Source organism: Zonotrichia leucophrys, chromosome 5 (assembly GCF_028769735.1).
Source record: "Zonotrichia leucophrys gambelii isolate GWCS_2022_RI chromosome 5, RI_Zleu_2.0, whole genome shotgun sequence".
Classification (NCBI taxonomy): domain Eukaryota; kingdom Metazoa; phylum Chordata; class Aves; order Passeriformes; family Passerellidae; genus Zonotrichia; species Zonotrichia leucophrys.
In genome coordinates, this window is record NC_088175.1 from 26,504,135 (window position 1) to 26,516,536 (window position 12,402).

At 35.1% G+C, this 12,402-nt stretch overlaps 2 protein-coding genes across 2 annotated transcripts in view; one reads left to right on the forward strand and one right to left on the reverse strand.

The window, feature by feature from the left end:
• Positions 1–12,402, reverse strand: part of AVEN (apoptosis and caspase activation inhibitor) — an 83,879-nt gene that overhangs the window by 34,482 nt on the left and 36,995 nt on the right. The gene's annotated exons all lie outside the window — the stretch shown is intronic.
• The window catches only part of CHRM5 (cholinergic receptor muscarinic 5), a 47,495-nt gene continuing 46,609 nt past the window's right edge, over positions 11,517–12,402 (forward strand). Inside the window, exon 1 of the mRNA XM_064713452.1 lies at positions 11,517–12,162. The gene's annotated coding sequence lies outside the window, so the exon portion shown is untranslated. The remainder of the gene's footprint in view (positions 12,163–12,402) is intronic.

A 12,402-nucleotide genomic window follows, 5' to 3' on the forward strand; every position in this document is an offset into this window, starting at 1 on the left:
TAAACAAACAGCACTTCTTTTCTCCTAGGCGGAAAATGCTGTCAGCCATAAAATTTTCAAGATATTTTTTAATACATTTAAGACATTTTTTGCAGGAGTTTTTTACTGAGATAACAGGAAAGTGGATGATGAAAAAGGAAGTCTCTGAAGCATGAATATCCATATACTCAATGAATGATATTAAAAAAAACTGAAAAAAAGAGCATTGAACTGTCTGTAAACTGTCCCAACTAATAAACAAAATAGTCTCAAATATTTCTAGAATCTCACTGATTGATGAAGTGCATGAAATTTCTCTCATTACTCATTGTTCCCAAAGCTACTGAAAAGCATGCAGCTGTTTCACAGATCCCATTTGCTGCTAGAAAGTGATTTTTTACACATCCTAGACCAGCCAAATAAGAGCTAAAGCACACAGATAACAGTTAATTTCTGTATTCTAAGATTTAATTTCTTATTTCTATGTCTCTCTGTTGAACATGATACTGCAACACTGTTGCAAAATATAGACTATGTAAAAATCTTTTTAAGAAAGGATGTTCTTTGACTTTTGGTTTTTTAATGCTTTCAAGCCTAATCAACAAGAAGGGAGATTCAATCCCTGAAACAGAGAGCAGCTAACAAGCAAGCTCCAAGTGATGTCCATGAGTTAGAAACACAAATTACTTGTAGGTACAATTGCCTTGTTAAGGCGCAGAGCTGGACATGCTTCAGCAGTCTCAGACCTAGCAGGAGGTTAATAAGGCTTGGGAAGTGGGATGCCCGCTGAAAGTGGACACAAAGAATGCAGAATTTATAGACCACCTGGCAGAGCTCCCAAGATGGAGAAGAAACTAATAAACCCAACCCAGCAACTGCGCCGAAATGGGCTCCAACTGCCTAAAAGGCAATTCCAGCAGGGGGAGATTGTGACCACTGGAACAAGAAACACACCAACTCAAAAAAAGAGAAAGCCTGAGCATGAGGAGTAATCAGCATGGGATATGAGAGAATCATTAACCAACATAACATAGAATACTAATAAATAAGAGAACTATGCAACTTGTAGCCAATGAAAACTAATTCCCTAGTTTGCTAAAATAATAAAAATTCTTGATAGTTGATTATTGGCTGTCTGCACATAATAACAAATATGACTTTTGCAGACAACACCCTTCCCACTCCCCACTCCCTTCAGGGGAAAGGGAGAAAATGGTCCTTGATAACTACCCCCAAAAAAATGAATTCAAATTGTAGAAAACAGGTGACAGGGAAGATATGCTACTCCTCAAGAGGCAGGTGAAACAAATCTTCTACAAAGACAAAGGACAGAACAACAAAGCTTCCCTCTGCAGGCACAGCCTATTCCATCTGAGGGTAGATTTCATGAAACATTGCTCCATTCAAATACCCAAGAGGAAGCAAAGCCTGACTTTTCTGAAGATACTCAAAGTTTCTGGATGAATAAAACTACAGCTTAACTTCCAGTTTCTTCCCATCACACAAGCGGTCATGTCTCTGTAAGAGATATTTTAACGGCATAGATGCATTATTTTGCAAGCATTTAATTTTAATGTTCATCTCTATTTTGAAGTGGCAATCAACAAGACAGGCTTTACCAAAAAGCAGTTCTCTGAAGTATACCAGAGTCAAATGTAGAAGTTGTAGGCATTAAGCACAACAATGGGAATGGGCAATTCTGTTCACTGATGATGCAAACATCTGCTCATGTGAGATACATGTTGCCCTGCAGGTACCACAGCTGCAAGATAGTGCCTGCAGCTTCCTCTGTGCTTCTGCACAGCCCTCCCAGCTCTTAATGGCCAGAACTCTCTGGTCTGCAAATCCTCCCTCTTCTACCCCACCACTCTTTCTGCGTGGGCTGGCAGAAGAGTACTGAGACAGGAGTCTTTTGCTGCCATTATGCAGGATGCCTGCAGTGTGGCAGGAGACCATGTGGCAAATCACAAAGGCATGAGTCTTGTGCTCCCCTCTGAGACTTGACGTCTGTGTGACTGGAAAAAAAGACAGAGATTCCTTAACAATAAGGCTGAGATAAGGCATAAAGCATGATACTCATAATCCAGCTGACAAATGCATTCATACATTGAGTCACTCAAAAAAGCACATAATGAAAAAGCAAAGTGTATATTTTCATAACTAGATAATTGTTCAAAGTTATTGGGTCTTTCCAACTGTACATTCCCAACTCAGATGGAGAAAGAAGCATTGGACACTAAGGTGCAAGGGTGCACTTTTTGACCTGTAGTTTCAGTGACAAAACCTGAATTGCATGCCCAAATAGGTGTTAGAAGGTGCTATCTGCATTACTCCAGCACTAATCAGGAAGAGGCTAATTCTCTCCTAGGACATCTTTACTTCAGAAACTTTCAAAAATGCAATTTAAAAAATTGTAACTGAGCATAATTAAAACACTCAGCATGCAAACAGGTAAATATTGCACTATATTTAGATTAGTTTATCCAGCAAATACAGCATTTTGAAACTGTAAAAGAAACATGAGGTATTAAAATAGAGTCTTTCTCAAAATTCTAAAATAATTTTTAAATGAAAGAGAATTAAGTGGAATCTGTCACAAATAATTATAAAGGCGTTCTACTGAGGTTTTTTCCCCCAGTTGCCAATGCTGCAGCAGTAAGTCCTCAGGACAGAAAAAAACTCTCAACCAAACACCAAAACAAAACAGAACATCCTCCTTCTGAGACACAATTCTAGTCCTGGCTCCGCAAGTGGGCAGAAATAAACTTCAGCTACCAGGATTCTTTAATTGAATAGTAAAGTGCTGACTAAAATGCAAAAGAATGAATTTGAACAAAGAATGCCCCTACATCTATAAAAAACAGCAAGATAAAGTACTTATGATAGAGAGACATTTGTAAGTTTCTCATCTTTCCTGATTTTTCTGCCTTCTAGTGTGCACTCTCAGTGGTACCTTATTCACTGATGTTCCCCTTGCAAACGAGAGCTGGATTCTTTTATGCTTTAGACTTCCTTATCTATTGTTAGAACTAGCTTTTAAGTAGCCTGTGACAGTGAATTCATTACTTCATTAATTCTTAGTTCTGGCAAAGGTTCCAGTAGATGCTTTTAAGCTAGTAAAATGATAGGATTAAAATGCATAAACCATGAAAGGTTACTTAATAGACTGGACAGTAACAGAGAATTTGGAAAAGCAAACTAAATTCCAGTATCTTTAATATAATGAATTCATTACTTAATGGGCTAGATTTTAAACTGTAGCACTGCAGTAGTCCTTAATTGTGTCCTAATTGTTAGGCAAGTTAGATTATATTTTTTGTGTACAGAATTCACTTGAAAAAAGCCTATAAAATGAGTCTTTAGAAAAACCTGCATACAATCTGAAAGCAGGAAAAAAGGACTTTCTTTTCCTGAAAAATACATGTATGAAAGCAGAGATACAGCAGGAAGATTATTGAGGTTTCCCACCTCTCCTGGAAGACTTCTGAGATCATTCTTCTCTTACTAGGAAACTAGCAAATTTTGTGTCTTTTGTGGGACGGCTCTGCCCTTCTGCCGAATACAAACATCAAGCTCATTTGCCACATCACAAGACAGGGAATGAACCACACAGGATCATTATGAAACCACCTGAATTACAGACATGTGTTCTTCAGACACATGACTATCTGCTGGGTGACATCTACACACATGGCTCACAAACTAGGTTTCCTAGTTAACCTAGGAAAAAGCCTACAGGAAACTAATAACCTTTAAATAATAAATAACCTTAAATAATAAATCTGAAACTTAAAATTTGAACCTTAGCTCAACAGAATTTCAGTGAAATTAACTTTTATTTATTAGAAAGAAAAGGACACAAAATTTTATATTAGTGAATGTCCAAAAAGCTTTTTCAATTTCAGTAATCTTGCAACCACATAATAATTTTTAAGGGAAATGTTTTCAAAATTATATAAGACATGAAGTAAGAAGAAAGGGGACCTATTGCTGATTTCCTTCTGGAAACAAGCTGTACCTAGGCATTTATAGATAATAGCTTATACAATTTGCAAACCATGGGCTTTTAGAAAAAATACAAACCCTGATCTGTACTTCCATTTAAATCTTCCCTTCATAAATATATACTTCCCCTACCTAATCTCTAATATATTGAAGATCAACATAGTACATGTCTTGGAAAAAAGAAAAGCTTTTGCAACAACTTACCCCAACAACCCAGACTATATTAATACTATTAGTTTTATGCTGCTGTTCTGAGATGCAACTGACATCAAACGTTATCTTTTACCCCAATTGTCACTGAAAAAGAGGGAGATCTTTCAGCGGATTTCTAGCAAAACCTTTTAACTAAGGTAAGTTCAACAGCTCCAGAGAACTGCCTTACAGATTTCAAAGTAAATGTAGACAGACTACAGTTTACCCAAAGCCTGCAACATTCAAGAACTCCTTTCCATGACTCCCCTCATCTGAAGTGTACTATTGAAGAACAGCACCAAGCTAACATCAAGATAGGATTCTGTTCAGTATTTACTCCTAAGAAGAGTTGCAGAGATGAGACGGAGTAGCTTCTCACAGCTATGAAGTCTCAGCTACAAAATCGTTTACAATGAGAATCACAAGACACAAAACCTAGAAAGCAACCAACCCTTCATGCTTAAATTAATCCTCCAGGTCTAATAAACCTCAGAAAATCAAAGCTCCATGAATTCAGGGAATGGAGAAAGTAACAAAAGATGACAGAAGTACAAATGCAGACTTTTGTAAAACCTAGAAAAAGAAATGCTATTTGCAAACACCATAAGTATGTAGCGCTTTCAAAATAATTTCTTTATGGAGCAGTTAAGTGGGTTTTCTTGCAACATTTATAGCGTTTTGACTGTTAAGTCTTATACTCAGTTGGGAAAAAGATCTCAAAAGCAATTTTCTGGATATGATTTCAAAGCCATGCTATAGAAAACAGTTAACAATTAAACCAATTCTGGCAGAGGAGTGGAAAACACTTAAAGAAGTGAAGCAATAAAAGGGCAATGAATTGTCTGGACATAGGATATCCAGGCTGAATATTTCACCTGTCTAGAATCAAAGAGGAAGTCTGAGCTGAAGGCATCAATGAGCTTCTAAATACTATTTATATTCTCAATTGAGAAGTACCTACAACCTTTCCTCAGAATAAGATATACTTAAACAAATACCATCTAACTAGGATGATTAAATTAAATATATTTTCCTTTAAAATCAAAAATCAAAGAAATTTATCTTTAAAATGAACAGCTGTGATCACTTCAGACCATTGAAATCTAATTTGTCTTTCTTTTAAAGTTACACCTTTTTGCTGAAGTTTTACAAACATCAACCAAGGTGATACAAATGTCTAAATAGCTGCCACTATATTTCATTACAGTGAAGTAGAACTGTAGATTAACTAAAGAAAACAAAAACATGCTTCAAATTTAAGCAATTTTATGTAAGTGAAGACTTAAAGTAAATTAAAACCAATTTGGGATTCAAAAGATTATGAAAGTCTTGGGTTGTGTTTTTTTTTTATAATATACTGTTATACTGTCTCCTACAGCAAAAGCACATAATTTTGTTTTAGGGTCAAGTGTCTTGCAATATGTTTGGCAATAAATAGGCAAAAAAAAAAAGCAAAGAAAAATCCCATGAATCCTCAGAAGTGTATAATTCATAATTATTCAGGGCAGCAAGTTCTGTGCTGTGCATGCCTTGCAAATTTGCCTGAAATAAACATGTTTAAATTAAACCCCCCAGAATCTATTTGGGTGAAATCTTGTCTCTAAAAGATCCCCTTATCATAGGCTTAGTAAAATCACTCAAGGAGTCACAGAACACCTTCAGCAAATTATGAAACTGCTTTGACATGTTTCCCAGGTTAAACAATTTCCAGATTTCAGAAAGTTGTATTGTAGCTACGCACAATTCCCTGCTAAAACTGTATAAGAAGAAATGCATCTACAATGAATAACTGATTTTTTTCAATACCAGAAACAGACTCACCCTCCACTTCCTGCCTTTCAAAAATCACCCACCATTTAACATTGCTAGTCTTTATTTAACATAAAAATAATTATAGAAGTATTGAGGATGTCCAACACTTATTTCTTAATGAGACATGAAACTCAGTTATTAAAAAGGTTATCATTTTCCTACTTCCAGAAAAGCGCCATGTTCACACTAACCTTTTAACTAACAGGAACAGATGGGTCTAACTGGATACAGGCGTGATGGGGCATTGTGGTAGAGCAAAAGAACATGTTGATTCTCATACCTCTGGCAGATGGGAACCAGTCAAAATTAATTTTAGACTAAAAATGTTTTGCTGCTTCTCAGTAAAAAAAAAAAAAAGAAAATAAAAAAACCCACTAGGAACAATATGCTATTTTATACATGCCATCAGAGCTCAGACAACAGCAGCTTTCACAAAGTTGGTACCATACATTAAAACCAATTACATAGACTTACTGTATGCCATTTTTAAGTCTGAATAAATTAGAAATTCCTGAAAACAGTAGCTTATAATGGAAGTGCTGACACAACCTTAACTACGGCAGTAAATGTGCTGCTATTATGAAGTTGTTATGGCAACTAGAAAGATCAAACTGAGAGAGAAAGGAAGAATATGCATAAGCAAAACTTCAAAATCTTTGACATGGTCCCCCACAAACTCTTTCAGATTTTGTGATCACAGTGTTATTGCTCCTTACCTTTATAAAAAACAAAACAAAACAAAGCAAAACAAACAAATAACCCAAAAAACCTGCAAAACTTGCCTTTAACACAGGTGAGCAGTAGGGCTGCAAAAATTGTTTAAAATCCAAAACAAATCCAAGCCCATAATTTATTTTGTTTATGAACAGTCTAAAAAATAGAGTCACTTGAAAGATATCTGGCCAGCATCTGGTGAGCACGCATTCATCAGATAACACAAGTTAAAATCAACAATTATGCAAAACTGTTCAGTCTTCAAAACAGTTCCATAATTTGTCACCAATCTGAATAGTTTAGTAACAGCAACCTGCTGTAATTTGGATGAATCAAACAGACAGCACATTCACAAACACTGATCCATTAATTAAAATGTGATTAAAAATATAATTGAAGCTCATATATTTGTGAAACAATCATTACTTACCCTTCCTAATACTGTGTTAAACAAAAGCAAAAATTGTTTCTAATATTGAAATAACGGGGGAAAAAAATACTAAGACAGTAAAATTTTAATACACAAAAATCTCAAAGTATGATTTCTAAAACAAATTCATTAGAATCTGTGTCAGCACCCCCGTTACCTTTCTCCAAAAAAAAAAAAAACTAACAGTTTAACTACAAGTCTCATTCTTGCAAAATTTCACTGAAAAAAATTTCCAACAAAATGTTAGTAGCTACCAACAGCAATAGAATTAATGTTAAATTATCATTATTAGGAGTAGCACTATACATTTTTATTACAGCATTCTGTCCAAAGTCATCTACTAGCAACACTTTGACTTGAAAAGTAGAAAACAAACTATTTCTCTGTCTTTTCAAAGAATTTCATATTAAAGCCGCTTTGTCTCAAGTCTAGCTTTACTGCCATAACTAAAATCTAGGAAACACAAAAGCCCTCAGATGTCTGACATGATAAGAGTTGTGCTAAGTACTTTTACTCACTCATTTCCTAGGTAACAAAAATGCCTTTTCTTCTAAGCTATCTCATTCCATTTCTCTTTTGAGCTTGTTGATCTATATAATTTTCCAGACTATGGGAAATAATCATTTAATGAGAAGAGAATCAATTTTAAGAAATGGTGAAGTATCTACTTTCACTGAGAGCTAACAGATATTGCTGTTAAATTAAAAATAATCTAAGATTCAGGTTGATAGGTTCTTAAGTCAAAAATTATTCAGTGTTAATTATCCAACTGATTTCAAAATTTTAAAACTTTGAATCCTGTTTGTTATTTTCAGACACAACATATTCTATATAAACATTGAAAAATAGAGTTTTGCAGATGAACTTAATTTAGCTGGAAGGTAATCAAATGTTCCATTGACATAATAGAATTATTTAATATTCAATAACCAATAATTGTTGATATGAGATCACAACAAATACACACACAAACACATCGCCCTCCCCCCCAAAAAAGGGACAAAAGAAGGAGAGAGAGTATTTTGTTCATAAAGGCAAGAAATACTTCTAGGCAACAAAAGCAGAAATTATGATGACATTTTCTTCAGAACATTAGCTCGTCAGCAATTTAAAAATTCTGATAAATACACCACTTTTCTCTGAAAAGCAACCACTAGTTATCAACTTGCTTGAAGCAGATAATCTTACAGCTCTCTAAAAGCTGAATGACAATATTCAGAGAAAAGGTAAAAATAGGATTTCCATGTGCATAGCTGTTTTTTAGATAAAAGGTAAATACTTGATAAAATTCTCAAGAAGAAAAAGGCTTAGAAGTATTCTCTATGTCTTCTTTTAGGATTTTTTCAAATTAATTTGCAATAAATTTACAACCTTAGTGATTATCATGCATTTTATACCTTGTAAAAATGGTTCATTAAGATACAGCTTTACTGATCACTCAGTCTTATTAGAAAAATGTTTTTTCCAATATATTTGATGAATTACTTTCATACAGTGGGGTAATATTTGGCCTTTAGGATTTGAAGAACGCATAATTATTAATCGTGAATGGACTAACACAGACAATACATGGCTTAATACTATTTGCAAAGCTACTCGTTTTGATACTGTAAATATTAAAAATCACAGGGAGATTGCAATGAAATTTCAGTGAGCTTTCAAATCAAATGCTCACACACTTAAAATGCAAAATGTTTTTAAGAAAGCATTCTGCTCACTTCTTATACAACTTTTAAAAAGCACTCTTCTTAAAGCAGGCAGGTACATTATTCACCCTAGATCAAATTTTCAGGCGCAGAGTTTCAACCTATTGTTAACTAAAGCTACGTAGTAGCTTTTTGTGCATAAAACCACTCAAAAAATAGGAACTGAAACAGAAGTCTGTCCAAGTACAGAACTTTCGCCTCGCTACAAAGTTAACTGTTCAGCTGTCAAAAAGTTATGTAGTAGACAACATGTCCGTGATCCAAATGAAACAAAGTAGAGGGATGTAGCCAGTGCCTTGTGATTCCTTACTGCTGGCTAGAGGTGTGAGAACTTCATGTCAATTGATGTTATTCATGGGCATGGAATCCCTCATCAGGCCACCCCATGAGTCCAAGATAACCCAGCTCTGCCAGGAAGCAGTCCCTGAGTGCAGCACTGCCTGTCACACAGTAGATATCCAGTCACAAGATGGATGGAGGCCCTTTGGAGTGCTCGGGGGCGATGCTTGAAGCTTTTGCTACTTCAGTCATACCAGCAACATTCTCCACCACAGATGTTACACATCCACTTTAGTCATGCAGCTTATATATAACTTATTCCTGTTGCAGATTGACCAAACAGAAAAGATCTTCAGAACACCATGCTAAAAATACAATTCTTTGTGCTATATTCAAGGTTGAAAATTTTAACCCCCTTCATCCTCAGTGTTTGAATTCTTAACACCAATCATATGTTATCCCAGACTAAAGTTGCACATCAAGATGTCAGAATTATTGTCATGCCCTAAATGTTAACATGCTGCTTCATCCAAGTTATCCTAATCCTCATCTCCACGTGTGAGACAGCAGAATACTTCTGATACTAACACACACATAGCTCAGTTTACCTTGTCCTGAAGAGGGGAAAAAAGTGGGAGATATATATGTGTATAAATTCTTTTGTTCTTCAGGACTTCTTCAGGGGATAATCACAGGGGATATTTGAGTCCTCTGTTTTGGGATTTGCAAAGGGGGAAGCAGGGAAGCAGACCAGGCTATTGTTTGTCTCCCAGAAGATTATCTGAGAATATAGGTTGTGCCTTGTCAGATTCCAATTCCTTGCAAGGTTTTCACAAGAATCAACACTTTTATGAAATACAGTAATAAATTTAGGACACTTTCAGTTCAGCTTGGGCACCAACTCCATGCACGGACTGTATATGTGAAGACAGAAATAATGAGAGAGAAAGTGTTAATATTATTTCAGAAAGTATGCCTCATTCCAGTACTTTCAGCATGGACTTTATATCATCTACTCATTGTATCCTTGGCAACTCGACTTGTTATCTACAGAGACAAAATTGACAACTTAGATTTAAAGTTACAGGCATCATATATTTCTAGGCTTGGATTTGGTCTGGAGCTAGATAGAATACAAGCTAGAGACCAAAAATATTCCAAAAGTTATTTGATGTGATATAAGGGCATAATAGTGCTCATGATTTTTGACTGGATAAACTAGAAGAAGCTTTATCCAGATGCTCTCCATCATTCCATAATAAGGAAGATGAAGATAAGTTTTCCTCTTCAGCAATAAGAGAAGTTCCTCGTACTTAGAGTAAACATGTACAAACCAGCAGAAGCAGCCCTTTCTCCCAACACCATTTTGGTGGGGTTTATATTTCACCCTGGTTTTAAAGGAGTCATCATCTTATCTTTTCTTCACCTTCAAGGTACAGAAAGTAAAAAAAGAAATAAATTGATTGCAAATATTTTCTTGTCAGTAAATTTAAAAAGAAAAGTTACACTAAAGAAGATTCTGCGAGGAAAAAAAACCTCTCTATTTTGAGGAAAAGTTCTAAACATTGCATTATTTTCCCCACAATCATCATACGTTGCCCTTAACAACATTGATACTGTGAATGAAAATTTTTATTCATCATACTTTATATTTATGAAGGCTTATGCTACACTGAAGTGAGTTCTTCAAAATATATTAATTTTTTCCATATTAGCCTTGAGAGAGCAGTTCTTCAACATTAAATCACAGAATTTAAATTTCTAAATTAATTAGAAATGGATTTGTGAGTGTCTATAATACAAAGTGTGTGATGAGTTTGAGCATAATCTTCATACAGAGAATCCTTTAAGAAACATTTTTTTTTTAATGTTAAAAGTTTCCTTTTGCAGAGATAAAAAAAAAAAGAAATGTGTGGGTTTAATCTATAAATTAAATTATAAATGAAAATCTACAAGACAACAGCCAGGCTCCCCAAATGAAAGGCTACATGAAGCAAAACACAAACCATGATTTTTAAAGCAGATCTGCTAGAACATCTTTTTTATAAAAAGCAAGCTTTGAATAGACCTTAACCTGACTGGAGTTTTTAACCCTATGAATGACATCCACCCTGTCAAAACAGCTCTGGTCTGTTTTACCTGATCATATCCCAAAACAGCAGGTTTTTTCCTGGTTTGTTTCTTAATGACAAGCTGTTAAAACACAGAGAACCTATCAAACCTAATATTATCCTCTGCTGCTTTTTTCTTCTAGTACACACTGCCGTCCATCAGAAGAAATAATTAATGGTTCTATTATGCATGAAAGTGTCATCCTGTCAGTTCAGTGACTGGTTTGAATAGCTCATATCTGCCACTCATTGATGCCATGCGTGCTTACTGTCCTGAGAGATGACAAAACACTACACCCTTTAGATTTTTTCCCCCCACTCTCTAAAGCAGCCTTTCACATCTGTGTCTGACAGAAGCATGAGGAGCTGAGAGAGGCAGACCTTCATCATCCTTCACAGAATAATGTTGCATGGATTAAAAGTTAAGATCTGATGTCTACTGATGCTGTATATTTCCTACAAAAATCTAAAATGCGAAGGCTACCAAAATGTGAAGGGAAATAACTTTTCAGTGTTGGAATAGCACCAGAAAACAGATGGAATTTACTGCACAGCAAATACTTAAATTATTTTTTAGATGGGTGCTGAATACTTGAGTTGACTGGGGTCGGTGCATTTGCCTTTTTTTAATATGTTTTTTGGTTGGGAGGGAAAGATGCAAAGTTCACAGGTCCTTTCTGTTACCTGAGCAGGGCAGAATTAACAAAAATCCTGAATGTAGAGGAACTCAGATACTGAAGATACCTGGAAATAAACTGGAAACAACCAATACCACAAGAGCAAAGCAGCAGTGAACAAGAAGACGCTGTGAAAAAGAAATCACAAGACGAGAGTGCACAATGCATTTCAAATAGAAAAAAGCTTCCTATCTGCTGAGTGAGTCTCAGTATATTCTGACAGAGCACAGACAAAGCTTCAATCAAGTATCTCCTGGGTAAGTTTTTATTTCATATTTGATTGCTTATCACATCAACATATACTTTAATGTATTAAAAATAAATCAATTAATTTCAAATTCTTTATACGAACACTGAAGTTTAAATTTTTTAATGTCAGATGTTTGATGTTCTTAGATTTCCTATACTGTAAAAATAACATCTCTCTTTTGATGCTAAGGTTTTTCAAAGGAAAAACTCTTAAATGATCTCTTGACTTATACCAGAGTGAAATATTT